The sequence below is a fragment of the Haliaeetus albicilla genome, chromosome 9, assembly GCF_947461875.1.
Source record: "Haliaeetus albicilla chromosome 9, bHalAlb1.1, whole genome shotgun sequence".
Lineage (NCBI taxonomy): Eukaryota > Metazoa > Chordata > Aves > Accipitriformes > Accipitridae > Haliaeetus > Haliaeetus albicilla.
In genome coordinates this window covers 8,477,575-8,498,791 of record NC_091491.1, presented here as the reverse complement: position 1 = coordinate 8,498,791, position 21,217 = coordinate 8,477,575, and positions in this window count along the sequence as shown.

The following is a 21,217-nucleotide window of genomic DNA, read 5'->3' as shown; positions in this document are numbered from 1 at the left end:
CCAGCGGCCAGATCTCAAGCCTCTGCAAATTGATGGAGAGTCATGGACTTCAAAGCATGAAAAAAGAGATGTGTAGTAATGAATATGGTGTTGAGAGCAGGAGAAAACAGAAGGCAGCATAGGAACCACAAGGGCTGTGTCTCCCGGGGAATGCTCATTAATGCATACACATTCCATCCGATTCATGAATCGTGTTTGGCATTATCACAATGGGCCAAAACATTAACCACTAAAAAATGGTGTAATTCCACAGTGTCGTGGTTTAACCCCAGCCAGCAACTAAGCACCACGCAGCCGCTCACTCACTCCCCCCCCCATCCAGTGGGATGGGGGAGAAAATCAGGAAAAGAAGTAAAACTCCTGGGTTGAGATAAGAACGATTTAATAGAACAGAAAAGAAGAAACTAATAATGATAATGATAACACTAATAAAATGCCAACAGTAGTAATAAAAGGATTGGAATGTACAAATGATGCGCAGGGCAATTGCTCACCACCCGCCGACCGACACCCAGCCAGACCCCGAGCGGCGAATCCCTGCCCCCCACTTCCCAGTTCCTAAACTAGATGGGACGTCACATGGTATGGAATACACTGTTGGTCAGTTTGGGTCAGGTGCCCTGGCTGGGCATGAGAAGCTGAAAAATCCTTGACTATAGTCTAAACACTACTGGGCAACAACTGAAAACATCAGTGTTATCAACATTCTTCACATACTGAACTCAAAACGTAGCACTGTACCAGCTACTAGGAAGACAGTTAACTACATCCCAGCTGAAACTAGGACACACAGACATGAAATCATATTTCCTAAAGGTCTAATCTGTGTCTGTGAGAGTGCCTATACAGGAACACCGATGCATTAAAAACAGCAGCAGCAATAGCTTTTTCAGGAACATACACTAGCATCTGAAATACTTGTCTACATCAGTCCCACTAACCTTGAGTCACAAAAGTGCTTAACCAATCAACTGAACTTTGAGACAGACATACGTTTAAGTATTTAGTTGAACAAGGACCTTGTTCTTCCTCCAGGTCCAGCCCCTTGCAGTGCTGTCATCTCTAATCTTAGATTTGACTGCATGCTCTTCAGGGCAAGGACTATTTTAGCTGTTGTGAAGTACCTCGAACACCTACAGGGATAATTAAGTAATAAATAAGCATAAAATAATTCATCTGGCTTTAGCGAAATTGTCGTGGTTACAAGCTGGAAGTTAGCCTAGTGTTCATTGTTCTGACTTCAGTGACATTATTATACTAATACCTAGTGTAACACAGCATAAAAATAAGTCCCTTAGTCCATTTCCCTGCAACGGCCTGCTGGATAGCAGACCCAGGTTTATATACTAGATTGAGTATGGTAATCTGAAAAACTCAAAGTAAGGTTTTTCAGGAAAATCTTACATAATTTCAAAGGTTCGTTGTGATAAAGACTTACCATGTTCGCTGGCCAGGTTAGATTCTGATTCAGCAAAGCTGTTAAGCATCTGCTTAACTTTAAGCAAGGAATAGTCCCACTGAAATCAATGTAATAGCTCACATACTTACATTTAAGAATATGGTTACTTGTTTTGCAGGATCAGTGCTTTAATCCTAACAAGACAGCCAAATGAGCAGTAGCTTTGTCATTGAGTTCACTAGGTCCAGGATCCCATCCTGTGAATTTTGTGTCCTTTTTTGGAAGAATGCTTATCTTTTCATGCAGCCATTTCATGAGTTTGTCCTAACAGCTCTGTTAACAGATGCTTTGTACTGTTTCTTTGGAAGTTTTGCTTTCTCTTATCCACTATATCATCAATCATCATTATTATCATCAATTTGCTCCTTAGTTTTCTAGCTTGATCTGCAGGCATTTTCCAATAGTGCATGTATTTTCAACATTGATCTTTGTCTTTTCAGAGTGTCTACATTAAATGAATTCTTCCAAGCTGTTTTTAAATGACATGACATGTTAGGATAAAACCCACACAATACTGTGTGTTTCTAATGCACATGTCCTGAGAGACCAGAACCCTCTCTGCTTAGTCTATAAAACAAATCCACAGAGGAATTAAGGGAGACATACATCTTGGCTTTAAAGGTCTGCTTGCTTCTGCAACTGCCTCCAAATTGTAGAAAGGCTCCAGACTGGAGAGGGGAGGGAGAGAAGGGGGGAATAACATAAGGACTGGAAAAGAAAGGCTTGAATTTAATTGCCCTAAAAATTTCAATCATTCAATCTGGTAATTAGAGAGCTGGCTGATTCAGAAGGCAATTTCATTTGGAAAAAAAAAAAACCAACAAGATAATTGATGCTAAGTGAATATTTTACCTGAAATATTAAATACCAAACTTAAGTCTGCCTCCAGGGCCCTTTCTGCTACCCCTTTTTGATCTGTCTTTCTACTTCTTTGTATTTTCCTCTCACATGACTCAACAGAACAGGACACTCCTTCAGAGAATCAGATTGTCACAGGGACAGGTTTATTTGAACTCTCTGTGCTGTGATGGAGAAAACATAATGATTTATTAGTAAAGAAAATAATAATAGGAAGCCTCCTGAGATCCAGCCTGGCTGCAAATCTCAGCGAGATTTTCCAGTGTTGACTCTCTGTATCTGGCCATAAGCAAAGTTTGATGTCCTACCAAGGGTAACAGCTTTCTTTATGAGCTTATCAAGTATCAGGTAACAGCTTTCTTCATAAACTTAACAATACTTCGCATAATGTTTCATGTTTATGCTGGACTCTCTGATGCTGCAAAATGATACTTAAAGGTAGATCTCTGTAGCCATGCAGAGCACTGTGGATGTCAGTGTCACAGGGGTCTGATTGCACAGATCTCTTTGCAGGATGGAGAGCAGGGCTGGTTTATTGCACACTGTTCAGAAGAATTAACAGCTAATTCTCTAATATTTAATAGCCTAATGAACAAGGACAGCATCTCATACACATTTTAAAGGAATGTTGCATGCCTGGAAATTGAGTAGATATTAATTTATACTACCTTTATAGATGGAGAAATTGTAAAGAAAATGCCTGTGACACACATGGGATTCTGATACCGTGTGCTGTTCTAACTGCTCATCCATGCGCCTTTTTCACACAAAATGCTACACTCTATTCCTCTTAGCAATATTAAATTTTAATCTTAAAACACCTTTTTAAGTGAGATTCCACATCTATTACTGCTCAGGAAGACCACATCAGATGTATTCAGGTGTCTTTGCAACTTCGATCTTCGAGACTGATCATGAAAATGTTTCTGATCCATACAACATTCACTATTTAAAAAGATGCAGATAACAGGACTTTGTGATAATTCTTGTGGTGAGATGGGATGCCAGATGGGATGCCAAACAGAATGTGGACTCTTCTCCTAGTTCAGTGCGGAGAGAAAAAAGCCACTAATGCTGACTATGTTACACGGGAAATGTATAAGTACCTTTGTAAGTATTCCAGCTATTGCAGGCTGAGTTTTAAGACCAACTTCATACCACAACATTATACTTCTTCTGCACACAGATAGTCTTCCTTCATGTCTTTGAGTGGCATGCCTTCAAAAGAAGACAGGTGACAGCTAATCATATTTGGGAACTGAAACCTTCCATATCCTGCCAATAGGTTGGGACAGTCCCCAGACCTTTAGAAGAGATGAATCACAGCCTTCATACCAAAGGATGCCCCTTTCTATGCATTGACCAGGCTTGATCTCTCTGTGTGATATCTAATTTGGTGCTGAGGGTAAAGACAAGGCCAGTCCTTACCTAAAAATAGGACTCATGTGAACCCCATCCTGGCACTCTGCATTCTGGCAAAATGTACCTTGTGGAATTGCCAACTACCACTGTTCTCTGGCCATGTCATTTGTTTTCTCATTGCTATGTGCTCCTAAGATCCTCTAAGTCACAGATGTTCATTTATTCTACAGGTGGGGAACAGGTATACTCAGTAATTTCTGCAAATGTAAAAAGGAATTAAAAGCAAAGCAGCAAACTGAAGCATTGTCTTGCAAGTCCTGGCAGGCATGCAAACTGGATTAGGAGTATAGACCAAGCGCCTCTCAAGTAGGCACTAAAGTGAGAACACCAGCTTAGTCCAGCAAAGCCACCAGCAAGAACTACCACACTGAGCTGGATTTCAATTCCTTCAGAGAGAATTAGCAACTTCCTGTGAACCACCCACTTTTCCTTAATGACCTTTAATTAATGAGGAGCTCCCCTTCTTTTCAGAGCCATGATGATTCCCTTTTCTTTTCTCCCTACAGTAGTTTTCTTAGCAGCTGATTAAATTCTTGATAAAAAGGACATTGATACCTTGATACAAGTTAACCTTGTAACAAAGGTTACACAGCGCTGCTCAGAAAGCCCAATGGCTAAGCTCAGTCTGACTGCTGTATTTTGGAGCCTGGCAACAAGGCAAGGCTCAGGGAAGTTAGTCTTATGTTCACTGTATATGGAGATCCTACAGCTCAGGTACAGAAAAGAAAGAGCTATTACAGATACCTCTGCAGAATTTTAAATAAATTAAACAGTGCAAATCCCACTGAGAATCTTCTCTCTCTGTTGAGTGGAGACACATACACTTATTTGGAAACAGCCAGGGCTGCTGTAACTGTTAATTAAGTTCTGTGCATTTGTTGTTCAGGACACTGAATCCAAACCTCCTTCTCTGACTTACCCCTCCCTGTCTGAGAATTCATAGCCACTATCTAATCTGACAAAAACTGTGTTCTCTTTTATACTTGGAGGTCACTTTATGTTACTTACAGTGTGTTGCATTATGTCAAAAGGCATAACACAACATAATGAAAAGCAGACTAATATAACTCAATCTGACATCAATGACATAATATGATGTGGCTACTGAAAAATGCACTGTTGTCATTGTTTTGTGTTTTCATCTGATACCTACTTGCTCTTCCAGCATGGGGCATTTGTTGCAGAATTTCGAGAAGAAGGTTATGGACTGAGCATGCCTGATTCTGCTGTGGCTCCCATCATTTCTGCACTAGAGATCACTTCATTGGCTTTGCTGGGGTTCCTCCTGTTTTACTCTAGCAAGAATCAGGCTCTAAAAAATCATCACATAAAATGCAATTACATTAAGAAAGCCATCAAGTTGGAAAATGCAGCTCCTGGGAGTAAAGAAATGACAACACTGTTATAGTCCCTGTAACCTTAGCTCTGCCCTCTTGGGTAGTAAATAAGCCTGTACTATTTTTCCTGCAGGATGTCATTTCATTTTGTAGACTTGTGCAGCAAAGCAGCTGTTCAATATTTCTCTTAACTTCATCATGTAGTCTGTGGTCCCATATCTCATTTGCTGCACATCAACCAAATCCTTTTGTGGGTTAGGTACTTTTGTTCTTCCTGTTTTTATTTGCTTTTGTATTGTTTTAATTACCGCAATATATGTGTATTTCAAAGCCAAGGCTCAATCGGTCTTCCCAACACACCCACAAGATTGAAACAAACTGTTATTCCTTCCTTGTTCCATAGACAGAGAGCAGAAGCACAAAACTGTATCTTACTATAGGCCCAATGGGAAGTCTGTTGTAGGCAAGGCTAGAATGCAAGGCAGCAAAATCCCAGCCTTTTGTATTAATTCTTTATTTTTTATTCCCTGGCTACTTTATACTGCTCAGTTCCCCAGTGGAAAAAACAGACATAAGCCTTATTTGTAAAAACCTCAAACAATAATAATAAATGAAGATGGAATGTTCCAGTGATGTTATGAATCCCTATGCAACAGCTCTGCCTTGTTCTCCATCCAGCAGAACCAAAACAGAAGACCCGACAGTAAGCAAAATAATTGAGCTGATGGATTATAATGAAATCTATTGTAATTTCCATCAGACTCTTACAGATGAAACAATCAAAAAACCATCTCCAGCCACCTCTCGTCTAACACAGGCCACAGCATTTCATGTATCAGTTGCTGTATCAAGCCCATGTCTTCTGGTTGAGCTACAACATATTTTTAAAAGTTGTTGTTGTCATTAGAATTAGTATTAGTATTACTATTAGTACTATCTTATGCTGATAGCAGTTGGCCAAGTCAACTCAAGCCATGGCATCCTCTAGTGACAGAATTCAGCCCCCATTGACTTTGAGACAGTCTGGTTAGTGGACTTGTCCTCACTGTTCCACACTTTGTCACGTCTGCAGTTTAGCATATCCTCCACACCCACCTTGGACTGCTGGCCACACAAGAGGTGTCATCTGTACATGGATGATTTGGGAGGCACTGGAAGCAATGGGACAGATGACAACATTTCTGCTGCAAGATAGGATTTGATGAGAAAGTAATTAGTTTCTGCTGACAATGCCTGTTCTTTCTGGCAGCAAGATACCCTGCTGAGCAGTTAGGGTTTAACAAAGCAGAAGTCAGGAATTGAGAGAGGCTGAAGAAAAGCTAAAGAGCTCTGGGAAAGCAGGTGAAGTTTAGACATCTGCTAACATTTTGGCCAAGGATCTTCACAGAAAGACAGACTATGTTCATTTAAAACTTTGAAAGAGTGCAGGAACCAGCCCACCACTTGACAAATGGTTCTCCCTGTCAGAAATTTTGCTGGAATGTTTCTGTCTTTTATTTAGCTTTTGATGGGATCTACTATGCCTTTTTCTGTTAGGATAAAATCTACTTTTCTAAATTAACCTGATGCATTTGCAATTTCTGTTTGTACACACATACATGCATAATTTCTGAAAATATTTAGAATATGTATGGCACGGAGCTTCCTGAAATTCCAGGATAAATAACTGGAACTCTTCACCTAAGATCTAACTATATCAGGATGTGCTAAAATATAAGGTTCTACCTCTTCTGTCAAAAATCCAGCATAGCAAAAGCCAATTTTGTTTACAGAAAATAATATCTGAATATTGACCCAGTGGCTAAATGTATTTGTGGTTTAATTGCAGATGAATCCCAGAGTATGTTGGATCACATCATACTGAGGTTTGGAGCCACTTATGTTCCACTGCAGGTTACAACACACACACAAGGGAAGAGAAGATAGGCAGCAATACTACCTCAGAATACAGCACAGATTTTAAGCTATGCCATCCACAAGAGCACTACAAAAAGGACTGCCAAGTGAGGGACAATTCAAGAATTTAAGTGCAGTGAAAAATATCGGCTGAAATAGTCACTTTGGAAATTATGAGTATAGTAGCTTGGCATTGCTTTGCAGATGTTGAATGTGGCACATGGTAATAGGGCCATATTCTACCAGCACAGTAGCTGTAAAAGCTAGGAACCACAAAGGCATATAACAACTCTTTGTAAATGTCACAAGTTCCTAATTCAATCCTCTGGCACTTTTCTGAAAAATCATTATGGGAGAATCATCACATGGCATAGTAACAAACTCTCATGTTTGTACTAAAGAAACAACCCACACTCATGAACTTGGCTTAAAATTATGAAAAGGAGCACAGCACATAAGAAAGGTGCCATATTCTCACCTCACAAACAATAGCATAAATCCACTGTCACCTCTTAGAATGAGTGGGATTATCTGGGATTGGCCATCATGTGGCTGAGGACAGAATCTGGGCCAATATAATTTTTCTTCGTAGCATTTGTAGAATCATAGAATGGTTTGGGTTGGAAGGGACCTTTGAAGACCATCTGGTCCACAATGCAGGAAACTGTGGTTCCACTGTAGTCCAGGAGCTGTATGTGAAATGTGCAGGAGGGTGGATTGTACTGACAGTGGAGGCTCAGTTCTCATAGTGGGTGAGAGTGCATCATGCCAGCATAGGAAGTCAAGGTAGGACCCAGACTGGCCAGACAATGAACACCTGTGAGACAAGGTGAGCACCTCATGTACCAATCTTCTGAAGACAAGCAGACACATTCACAATGATGATCTTGAATCCTCAGATTGACTCACTTGGCACTTTGTTCCTAAATATTTTGGTGATTGTGGATAGAACGTTACAGAACTGGGACCCTAAGCCATGTCTGAACATCTTTGCTCCTGTCTTTGCCAGTCTGTGGTAATCTTTACTCTGAGCTGAGACTAATCAAGATCTTTTAACTTAGGACCCCCTAAGCTATCCTCATTCTGTTGGATGAATTATACTGTTGTGACATGTCTCGGCCTGCTGTTCGACTCAGCTAGCTAACCCATTTTACATTCCTGGCACTTCAAAACACAGACATTAGTTAAGTATGCATGTGAGCCAACCCCAATGTACTCAGAAATGCAACACAAAATCCCATGGTAGTTTGAAAATACACAATACAGTCATTTAAACAGGAGGAAATGCAAATGTCACATTCAGAGATATTGTCATATTCCAATATACTCCATATAAGTATGCCCAAATCATGAGTCAACACTCCAAAAGTCATGTTTTGGAGGACACAAGGTTTGAAAAATTAATAATAAATTGTAAGAATTGCATCTCAGGTGGGCTGAATCACTCCTTGAGATACTAGTCTTCCTTCCTTGTCTGAAGGAACTTCTTTAACTTGAGCTTTTTGGTTTAAAAATACATGAAAGAAATCTGGGCCATGAACCCAACATCTTGGCTATACAGAGAGACTCCCTAAAGCACAAAGTCAGATATCAGATCATGAGAACAGACAAAACTGAAATGCTCTGGATGCACAGAGTTGAACATGTGTAAGAAACAAACCTGACTCACATTGTACTTTTCAGTAGAAGTCAAGACAAAGGCTTCTAGAAGCCAAAATCTCTCCTGAAAGGAAGAACAGCAAACTGCTCATGGTACCTCCTTTGTCAGTTAGTTGCAGATCAGACTATGCATGTGGTGATACTGCTCTACAGACTGTCTGTTGTACCCTCTGCAGGCATGAAAGCTGCTGCCTGCTGAAGAAAACAAATGCAGGAAAGAACTGCTGTTGGCTTATCTCTTCCACTGAAATTCAGGCAGCTGTAATGTCAGCTCAAGCCAGGTTCCTACAAAGGGGTGAAACTAAGCATACAATCTATCTTCAAAATGAACTTGGGTCAGGCACTTCCATGGTACTGCTCAGCATAATCATGGGTGGATATCATGCACCACCTCATCGAAAAAGTACAGAGCAATGTAGTGAGGAAAAAGTCCATTGGAAAGGGAAAAACATTGGAATCTAAAGTGGAAGATGCTTATCATTAATAACTGTGGCTCCCAGTCAACCCTCAGCCTAACTTCCACGAACAAATGGCATATAAGTAATAGTAGCGACTGCAGAGGTAGGGCTACCACAACTTTCTACAGCAAGCCAAAAACTTAACAAACTCCACAGAAGATGGAATTAAGGAATAGCCACTTTTTTCTATTTTTAATTTTCTTATGGGGAGTGAGCAATGCTCCCCCACCAATGACAGATATTGAACTCATGCTGTATTAGAAGGAAAAATGTATAATAACGCAGGAAATTGTCAGTGTTCACTTTCAGACATAAGGATGCCATTGAGAACTCACAGATCACATGTATGTATCAGTCACAGAGAGCACAGAAAAAAACAAAGTCCCTCAGGAAAGATTCTGCTGTGAACTCCTAGCCTAAGGTTTTTCTCAAATATGCCAGGCAGAAGGAAATCCAATTTTCATTAACCTCATTAATCCAGACACTCTTTTGCCTACTGAGTGCATACTTCAGTGAGGCAGGTAAATGTACAGCCAGATTAGACCCTATTTTCATCTATTGTTTAATGTGTTTATATATGATCAAGTCTTCTTCATTCATCTAGCCATTGTAGTTGTGCACTGTGCAGAAACTCATGCAGGTAAATGTGGGTTAGTGAAGAGAGGTCATTTGCATTTTGGTATTTGTCAATGTGACATGAAAACAGTTAACGTGCAAGGAGGCATCAGCTGCATGTCATTCTGTACTTTGCTTTTAGTATTTATAATTTTTTTGTATAAGGAAACACACAAATATTCAAGGCTAATAGAGGTGTAGAGAGAAGTAACTTTAGCAAATCCAGTCATCACTCCACACTTGTGGCTTAGTCCTGGACCGTTTGCCTGCTTCTTACCAGTAAGCTGACAGACCTTGGAAGATAAGGACTCCCTGAAGACAAACTATGGGTAGATTACTCCTATGTTACCCTACTCCAGCCTTTAGGTCAAGGAATGTGTTATGTATCCTGAGATTTCAGTAGGAGCTCTTGGATATTCAGGGGGTTTTTTAATCAACTCACTTATCTACTTGACGGAATGTAGAATGTAAGTTTCTCATGTATAAGATAGGATGTCTAGGTGTCCTGCAATGTTAAGAGGCTAAAGAAAACCACCCCAGAGCTCTTCAAGTAGCTCTTTCTCATTGTAAACCATACTTGACTTCCTGATTTGTTTGAGGAAAAAGCCACTGAGTGTGTAGATGTCTTTTATCCCTCTTAGCCACAATTCCTTTGAGAAATCCAACAGCGAAGGTGGATACAATTATTGTAAATAATGTTGGATAGAACCCAGAGCAGATGAAGGTAGGAGGATACAGCTCAACAAGAACAGAAGTGGTTTCTAATGAGAGAGGGAATATTTCACTCTCAGCATGGCTATTATTATGTCCCATGCATTAATTCAGCTGAGAAGTCTTGGAGTAGCAGAATGAGTTTCTATTCACTAAAGTGGCAGGCAGTGGCATAGTTGCCTTCATTTCAAGTGTTACAGTTAATACTTTCCTGATTTCTCAGTGAAGAAGTATATAATGAGTTAAGCACTGTGAGGCACTGGGCACCTAACAAGGTCTCAAAACTTGCACTGAAGGCAAATATTCCAGTAAAGTCCATTCAAAGCAGTACTTATTTCACTTTCAGTTTTATTTTTATTATTTTCTCTATTTTTACTAGAGTTGTGGGACAGGATTTATCTTCTTGAAAAATAAGCTCTAATAGTTCTAGCAGAGGTGCGAGCTCTTCAGCTCAGAAACACCCACGGTTGGATATTTTCTTAAACCTTCCCCTACAGTTCTCCTGGAACTGTCCACTTTGCTCTGAACTGTCCATTTTGCTGGTGAGCAACCAGCAAATGAGCTGGTGTAATGATTTACCTTAAAATCCAGAGGTCTTTCTCTATCTTTCTTTAAATCCCTGCCTCTTCACTATTCTTTAATTTTCTAGACATTCCTGACTTCTGTACAGGTGGAGGTCACTAGTCTTTCCAGCCAAAATGTGAATAACTTCCTTTTCTTCTTTCCCTACTGATATCCTGCAAGGACTGCAGGGCAGAATTATTGTGCTGTTTATGAGGATGTCTTTTCATGCTGCTTCCCAGATGTAGAGCTGACAGAAAAGGAGGAGAAGGAAGACAGGAAGGGTGAGGGGGATTATTTTCATGCTGACAGAGGTACCTGTGAGTAACTTCTTTGGTGGTGGCACTCTAAGGCCTCCATCTCCATATAGGAACATTGCATTCCCAGATCAGCTAAAATCCTGAAAGTTTAAAGTGGAATCCTGTTACAGTTACATTCAGGAGTTATTCTGTAAGTCAAATACACCCTGAGTATTTGGTTCCCTAAAGGGTCTAACTATAAATCATATATCCTTGTGACATCTCCCATATCACAGAAGAAGCAAAAATGTCCCACACTCCTTTTTCTGTATATTTTTCTTGTCACTTGTCTTACACATTTATTTGCAGCTCACCGTGGCAGGAACTGTTACTTGTTCTGTAGTTGTACAGCACCTAATACAATGGTATCTGAGCCCACAACCACACTTTGTAGGTGCAATTGCAAGGCTGATAAATAAATAACTGCAATCAGCAGTAAAAGCTGCTTTTAGGCAGCAAACTACTGAAAACGAGAGCAAAATTCAGGGAAGGGCTGAGTGCCTGCAGTTCTCATTGACTCCAGCCCAAGCTGTGGTAGCTCAGCAGCTCTCAGCATCTCTGAGGATTTATTCTGCAGCATGTTTGCTTTTGCCTCCAGTGTGCAATGTGAGGAAGCCAGTAGTGTGACTGAAAACCACAGCTCCCAGCCACTTCTCCCCTCAGTGTTAAGTGAGAGAGTGAAAGCTTGCAGACTAGCTGTTACCTTTCTCGTGCGGGTGTCGCAGCGGGAATAAAAACAAAACATGGACCTGAATTTATTTCTAGCCAACGGAAATTTCATATTGAGGGTTACAGGCGTCCTGTGCCTCTTAAAAGCAAGTAATAAAATGCTGCTCTCAATTACAAATTGTATTTACATTTTAAACCCCCATATGGTTTGGTGAGGTAGAAGGAGGTTTCAAATGCATTAGCAGCAGCACTGTGCCATGATTAGTTACAATTTTTTGCTCTTTGTAATGCACAGTTAATGCCTCCACCTTTTTTTTTCCTCTGTCTTGCAAACTAACCCTGTGGCTATGCCAGGTCAATAGTCAGTAAACAAGACACAACTCCTGCCTAACTCTATGAACCAAAACAAGCAAATGCATTGAAATGACCATCTCTAAAAAGCGTCCTGTAATAGGATTCACTCACTAAGTACAAATTCAATAGCAATTGATTTTTTTATGTAACTTCCTGGGCTAAACTTTTCAAAATGTAGGGACATTTAACAGGAAAATGCAAAAATGCATGCAAATGTGCACAGCTTCATCTTCCTGTGCTTCAAAAGTCAAATTCCCTTCTCCTTGTCCTCAACCAATCAACTCAAGCAGTGATAAAGGCAAAGCACTCATCTTACATGATGCACAGGTCTTGTGGCTGGCCCTTGGCTTTTGCAGAGCCTGTGTGTGTGTCACTCAGTGTCAACCGTTGTGGAGAAAGCATGTTTTCAGGTGCAGTTCTGAACAGAAATGGCAGTGTTGAGGACAAGGACTTGGTTGATGAGAAGCTCAACATGACTGGTCAATGTGCATTTGCAGCCCACAAAGCCAACCGTATCCTGGGCTGCATCAAAAGAAGAGTGATCAGCAGGTCGAGGGAGGTGATGCTCCCCCTCTGTTCTGCTCTCATGAGACCCCACCTAGAGTACTGCATTCAGGTCTGGTGCCCCCAACATAAGAAGGCCATGGACCTGTTGGAGCGAGTCCAGAGGAGGGCCACGAAGATGATCAGAGAGCTGGAGCATCTCTCCTATGAAGACAGGTTGAGAGAGTTGGGGTGGTTCAGCCTGGAGAAGAGAAGGCTCTGGGGAGACCTTAGAGCTGCCTTCCAGTACCTAAGGGGGGCCTACAAGAAAGCCGGAGAGGGACTTTTTCCAAGGGCATGTAGTGATAGGACAAGGCTTAATGGCTTTAAACTGAAAGAGGGTAGATTTAGATCGGGTGTAAGGAAGAAGTTCTTTACTGTGAGGGTGGTGAGGCACTAGAACAGGTTGCCCAGAGAGGTTGTGGGTGCCCTCTCCCTGGAAGTGTTCAAGGCCAGGTTGGATGGGGCTTTGAGCAACCTGGTCTAGTGGAAGATGTCCCTGCCCATGGCAGAGCAGTTGGAATGGGATGATCTTTAAGGTCCCTTCCAGCCCAAACCATTCTATGCTTTGATTCTATGAACACTGCCTAGAAGTCCTCAAATATTTACATGGACTCTCTACTCAACATTTTAGAAAACCTGCTCCAGATCACTGCTCTGACAATGTTTTTCCTCTTTAACCAAGCTAAGCATATACAGGGGATCATCTCTAAAGATCCTCGAGACCACCTATCATCTGATGTCATGAGCTGCCTTCTCAGAAGTCTATTTTAACAACAATGTCAAAAGGTGTTTTGATATTGGCAGGTGTTCTGTAGAAATAATCAGTAGGTCCTGTTCAGCTTTATTCAAAATCTGACATGGATCTGATAGAACAACCCTACTCTGAGGTTTGTGGGAGCTCCTGATGTGAATAGGAACATTTCCTCTCTATGTTCATAAATGTATGTCCAAGTCATTGGTCCTGACCAGTAATACATATTTGCACCTAATGATACCCAAGCAGTGTAAGACTATTTCAGAGGGTATAAATGGGAGGAGTGTCTTTATTAGCTATGGAGTCAATCTGCAGTTCTACTGGGAATGGGTAAGATCCCTGAAGGGATCAAGTCTAGAAGTGTAACCAGCAAGAAGAAATCAAAAGAAATCAGGAGAAAACTCAGTAACAATGATGTGACATAGAGAACAGATGGTTATCACTTATTCCATGGGGATTATTGATGACAGATAAGAAGTAATAGGCTCAAATTGCAGCATGAGAGATTTTAAGTTAGGTACCAGGAAGAATTTCTGTCTGGAAAGATAGACAAGCAGAAGAAAATTGTCCAGAGAAGATGTGGAATTTGAAGGATTTTGCTAAACATTAGCTAGTCTGGTTCTGCTTTGGTTTTAATGATGCTCACACCCACGTATTGCTGACCAAGACTGAGGCCTCAGAGGTGAGAGGATGTTCCAGGCTGAAAGTGAGAGAACCAGTGCGATACTTTACAGGCATGTCTTTTCCTCATATTTATCTCCAATACAGCGGTGAACAGCCACACTGGAAAAGGCTGGGCCAGACCTACCATTAGTATAAATCACCTTTACAATCAGTAGAATCATTGAATCATAGGATAGTTTGGGTTGGAAGGGATCTTTAAAGGTCATCTAGTCCAACCCACCTGCAATAAGCAGGGACATCTTCCACTAGACCAGGTTGCTCAGAGCCCTGTTGAGCCTGACCTTGAATGTTTCCAGGGATGGGACACCCACAACCTCTCTGGGCAACCTGTTCCAGTGTCTCACCACCCTCACAGTAAAGAACATCTTCCTTACACCCATCTAAATCTACCCTCTTTTAGATTAAAACCATTACCCATTGTCCTATCGCAACAGGCCCTGCTAAAAAGTTTGTCCCCATCTTTCTCATAAGCCTCCTTTACGTACTAAAAGGCTCCAATAAGGTCACCCCAGACCCCTCTCTTCTCCAGGCTGAACAACCCCAACTCTCACAGCCTGTCCTCATAGGAGAGGTGCTCCAGCCCTCTGATCATCTTTGTGGCCCTCCTCTGGACTCGCTCCAACAGGTCCATGTCTTTCCTGTGCTGACAGCTCCAGAGCTGTTAGCAGGTGGGGTCTCACCAGAGCAGAGTAGAGGGGCAGGATCAGCTCCCTCAACCTGCTGATCACCCTTCTCTTGATGCAGCCCAGGATACAATTGGCTTTGTGGGCTGCAAGCGCACATTGCCGGGTCATGTTGAGCTTTCCATCCACCAGTACCCCCAAGCCCTTCTCCGCAGGTCTGCTCTCAGTCCCTTCATCCCCCAGCCTGTATTGATATTGGGGGTTGCCCCGACACAGGTGCAGGATCTTGCAGAACTGTGAGTAGAGCTGTGTCAGTTTACCGCAGCTAACCTGCCTTACTTTTATTTATAAATAATACATTTATGACACAATGGCTGTAAATAGTATTTCATTAATTTTACTGCTTATTTAGATATTTCCCTAAAGGGCTAATACACAGTTACTGTTGTGTTACTATTTCAGCTTCTGTTTTTCCAAAAGTTTAGTTTACAGCTAAACCATACACTCTACTTGGAGCTGAGGCTAAGCTCAGCAGCTCGGCTTTGGATGAAGAGCACATTTGGTGTAATTAGATTTGTGGGTTTAGGTGTTTGGGGTTTATTTTTTTAGTGTATAACAGTGTAATAAAAAGAAATGGCTGTAATTTATAGCCCAGCATTTGGCAAGTGGCTCGTCTGGTCTAGGACTATTTTTTTTAAATGGCAGAAATTTTAAATTTAGGTTAGAATTTCAAAGAAGCTTAGTACCCACAACTAAGGCTGATGTTCAGTGCTGCCAAGCTCAAGCATTCAAAAATCATGAATCAGGCATGAAAATACCAATATTAAAATAAAATAAGAAGACATAGACACAAACTCAAACCCATATACCCACATGGATATACAGGCACCTCTGAATAAGGCTAATGTTTAATTTTGTATCAAATTTACTCTTGATGTAAATTTACTTTATTATGTTTTCTTACAGAATGTGATATTTGTGATATTGAAATGAATCTTATAAACAAAAACATTTTGATGTTTGATTAAGTATGCTTAAGGCAATAAAATTAAAAATACTTTTATTTTGCTTAACAAGCAGCAATTTTCAGTGAGAACCTGGGCCTAAATTATTCTCCATGCCACAATATTGCACCAATTTAGCTTATGACTTTGGGTTCCTTTTTTTAGCATTCTGGTATTTGCTTTCCATGTGCATTTATTTCCAAGCCTTTCTCTACAATAATGAAAGCTCAAAATCTCCTATTTTGAGTTTCACACAAACTAAGATTCTCTAATCAACTAGCTTCAGGGACTGTAGACTTAAGAAGAGCACTACACATGATAAGAATCACAAAAGAATCAGGAGAACTATGAATAAGGTGTATTGTTTTTCTTTATCAAGAAAGCTCAAACTTTGCTTTCTTTGCAAGAGGTCAATCCGCAGCATAACAAATACCTAGTCAAATACTTTAGTCAAAACCTATTATATGAGTTACCATGTACACCGTACTCTGGTACTGTAAATGCTTACGTTTAGACATTGTGAAAGAGGAGCCCCTTTGAAATGGAGTACTGACCCAGCTTAATCCAAAGCTATCCAGAAGCAATGAAACAGTGTGCCACTGATTTCCACTGAACCTTGGATCAAGTCCATGGAGTGTAAAGGTAAGCATATGACAAAGGTTTTGCAGGACTCAGAAGCCTTTTGAGACCATGTCTTGCATTCAGGCACAATGTGAAAAGTGCTGATTGTATCCCACTGTCCCAGTGCATAACACTACTGCATATGCTGACTTACTCTGTTTTCTTAAAGCAGAAGTCCACTTGTCTGTGTTATTGTAATCCAAAGAAGTGATGCCTTGGTGCTGAAATAAAGAGAAGCAATGGCACATTAACACCATGTTACTGGAATACATCAGAGCAATTGTGCTCTAGTGCTCTATTACTTACTACAGGGCATCTCAGTAACAACATGCACAGTAATGCTGAGTACTCCTGCTGAGGTGAAAGAAACATCTTAATGGGAGACCCTGACATTTCTGCAGACCCATCTACATTCCTTCAAATCAACACAGTGATTGCCCTAGCATGAGGTCACAAAGAGCTGTGTAAAAACATTCAATCACAAAAAAGTCCAAACCCCAAGTCAAAACATAACTCACAGGAGTACGTGAAATCATACTGGGCTTTGAGCTAACTGCATTAACTTTGGAAACAATCAGGGGTAGTGAAAGAAGGGCACAGAGCTCTTCAAGAAAAGCCTTAACAGTATTCTACTATAACGATTCAAAAACTCAAAAGTCTACAGTGGACACAGAGCAATTCATTTGGAAGAATTCATGCAAAATGTCATTTGTTCTGGCTACTGGATCTGAAGCTACCAAGGCATCTAACTGTTTATTCAGGTTTTAAAGCAACACTGATCCTCTAGCCAGGCCTGGGAAAATTTCAGCAGACCCTCCAACAGAAAGAATTACCTATACAAAAGAACTGCACAAGATAAACTGAAATACTAAAAAAAAAAAAACATAAGCCTGTCATAGAGATTCTCTTTCCAGTTCCAGTGACAACCTGCTGTTCATATTGATTTTGTATAAGTATAGCATCAGCTAGAGATTAAACCTTGCACCACCATAGCTCTAACACTACAAGTCTTTTGTCTCAAAGCTCAGTCAGTGTAAAGGGTCTACAATGGCAAGTTTGTGCAAAGTAAACCAGAATATAATTACACAGCAGTCATCATGTAGAAACTCAAAATGAGAACTAAAGATACAACAGCCTACTCTACTTCCAAAGCTTGTACTTTGGGAAACAACACATACTAGCCAGTTCAGTTTAAATTCACATTCAAACAGCCTCTGCACTGAAAGCACCAGAGAAGATTTTCAGTGACCTGGCCTTTAAAGTGCAAAAGCATTTATATGGGCAAGGTCTGTCTTTCATCTGCAACAGAAGAAAATACAGATTTTATTTAGAACTTCACATGGAGGTTTTGGATTCATTTTGCTTTTAATTTCATTTCAACCTAAAATATTTGGACTTGATTCTTACAGCTTGTGAAGTCATTTACATCTGTGCAGAGTGGAAGTAAGAAGCTTCCTACTGAGAGTGGTAGGTAATCCGCATTTACCTTTACATGTGTGCAATGATTATACAAGGTGTATATCCCAGCGCCTGCATGTTGCTGCCCAGTGTCTCAGTGCAAATCCACCTTCATTGATAATGCAGGCTAATATACCAAACTGTGAACATGAATGGCTAATGTGCTGGCACGTGTCCTATTCTGCCATCCCTGCCACAAGGCATATAACCTCTTGCAGGCAGGTTGGACAGACAATGCAGAATATTAATGTCTCAAACCACTTCAGTTAGAGCAACCAGAGTTCATCTCTAGAAGTAACATGACCTGCTCAAGGTCTCAGCAAACCAGTGACAAACACTGACAGTGGAATCTCTGTCTTCTAAGTCCCAGAGACCAAGATTTTGGTGCTTGTTAAAATTTTATGTTACTTTCATTCATTAGTATTTTTGCTTAAGTGCTCTGCTAGAGGTAGACATCTACCTCTAGCAAACTTGAGGCAATCTCTTTCAAGTAAACCTGTGATGTTCACAACAATCTTTTTGTATTTAACTGGGATTTCATGGAAAAGTTGTGATTTCACTAAAAAACTGCAGAATATCTACAATGCTTGTTGTAGATTTGGTTTGCTGATGGTGGTTTTGGTGAAAAAATTTGTTTGAGTGAAATCTGATTAATCAAAACAACCCTGTTTCTGAAGGAAGACTTTGGATGTTTTCAGATTTCCAGACTAACTCAGAAAGAGATCAAATTTTATGTCAAAACATGTAAAAATATGACAGTTCATATTTAAATGTCAAAAATAAATATTGTGTCAGTTTGTGAAGCACTGAGCACAAAGTAAGCAGTAGCAAAATGTGAAAATCTTATCATAAAACACATAAATATTACTTTTTACCCAGTTACACAGTTCAGTCATCAGATGCTACAACACAGCAACAGATTCAATGAATGTGGATGGGAGAATTCCATCAGCAAGATGCTTGATCTTTAAATATTGGAAATACTTAAAATGCCAGAGTGAAAGTAAAAAGGGCAAACAGATTTAGCAAATCATGCTGATTCCAGTTCTTCCTGAAAAGGTTTTAACATCATCTGCAAAGCATCCAAAAGAGTAGTTGTTTCTTTTTTTTAAGTGACTGCACAAAACTTTGAATGGTACGTTGCTGTTTTTTTCTGTTGGAAACTGTTTTGTTCTGTGTCTAAAGGGCGATTCCCATCCAGTGCCCAACACACAGCAATGAGGTTAAATTGGTTTGGATGATATCAGCTATATGTAATTAAACCAGCAATCCATGTCCGAACCTTTCTGTGACCATGTTAGGTGTTAAATTAAGGTCTGAGTAAGAGTGCGCTGCTGCAGTTAAGGTCAAGGACTAAAGATCACAAGCTTTGTTTCATCTAATAACAATAAAGACTGTCTGGCTGCCAAATACCACAACAGCCCTTGTTCTCCTATCAGACTGCTGTCCAGCTAGAGGGATCTGATTTCACTGGTATCCCTTTTTAAACCCTACTTCTAAGAGGGTTTGTAGCTATTTCATCTGTATTAAGCAGCACTGTGTTACCCGAGGCTATACGGTACGTTCTATATGATCAAAGTAGAAATGCAGCAGCTTCTGACGAAGAGTTATCGTGGCTGAGGGGAAAAAAATATCAGGGAAGGAGAAAAAAGATACAGCACTACAAAATACCAGGTCATACCACCAAACACCCACAGGTAAGTTCATAACATGAGACCCCACAATGGTGGAAACTGTGCACGTGTCTGCTTGGAACAAATCACAGGCGTGCCCCACCAGCAGTCAGCAGGAGAGATGTGTCAAATAGGATAGATGAGAGAGAAGAGCAGAGTGGTGAAGAGAAAAACCAGCAACTTATTTGTAGGATGAAGACAAGAATCGGTGCATAAGAGCTTCTCCCTGCATAAGTGTTTTCCACAAAGACAGGTCAGGAGGCATTACCAGAGCAGTTGCCTGTTATGAGAGAACAAAATTCCTAGTAGCCCAACAAAGCGTTCTCACAAAACATGCCCATATTAATCTCAAATGAATACAGGGTGCTGGGACATGTTAGTTTCCTGAAAAGGAGGGTAGAGCAGAGTAAGAAACCATATGGCCCCAAAATAATCTCTCACAGCCATACTTTTTCCATACTTGGGGTCCAATTTCAGAGTAGATACTGATTCATTTTTCAAGAGTCATCTGAAGTGTCTTTCATTCACTCCTAGTACTTGATAGACTATTAATAGAGCACTCTTCATACCTGGGAGGACGATTTTGCTATTTTGCGAGGCTGCACACAGAAAACTCATCATAAAGACACACTAAACACGCTAAAGCTACTACATGTTTAGACAGTTCTTTGTGAATTGCATTGCACATGTGATCAAAAAATTTCCTTGAGGTGTCTTGATGCTTTGCATTTCAGGATTTGAGATATAACCTCTCTGTTTCCTAACAAGCTCTGAGTGAATCCCCAAAGATTCAGTGATACAGTTCGACATGGATTAGCTTCCAACTCCTTATTGTTGCCACTGGGCTACAGATCTCTGCAGAGCAGGCTTTGCTGTGGGACTTCCCAGACTTCCTGGAATCTGAGTTGCGTCAGAAATACAGTGAACACCACAAAATAGCCAGGTGTGAAAAATGACTTCTCCATGACAACAGGAATATGTTCACCATTGGGAGTCAGTGCCTGAACTGGAAAGCAACCTTTTACTGAATTAGGAAATTCCTGTACACCTTATTTCCCACCTATTTGTGAAAACACTATGACATTGCCAGTAGCATTGTGTGCTAGTCATGGCAGAGTCTATCTTTCTAATGATAATAAGAAACCTTTTCTGTCACCACTTAAATCTCACACCAAACTTTAAAAAAAAAAAAATCCAATCAAAGTAAAAGGGCGGGTTTGGTTTGGTTTGATTCACCTCCTGATCATTCTTCTTGCTAAATTTTAGAAGCAAATATTGTACACAGAGAACCACAGTTTTATTTCAGTGTTAGAGACTGTTGTCAAAACATTTTAAATGCAAAGGCTTAAGACATATATATACATATTATCTAGATGACAGTGCTGAGCAGTCCTGATTAACTGCTGCTCGTCAAAGGAAGTTGCTTTTGAAAACGATCATTAGTTTTGAAAATCGAGCCACCTGTTGATAGGGTACTTTGCTATTTTAGATACCTAATTTAGGCACTTCAGTCTGGATCCAAATAAAATCAAAGGCAAAGTTCAGTATAGGTGGCA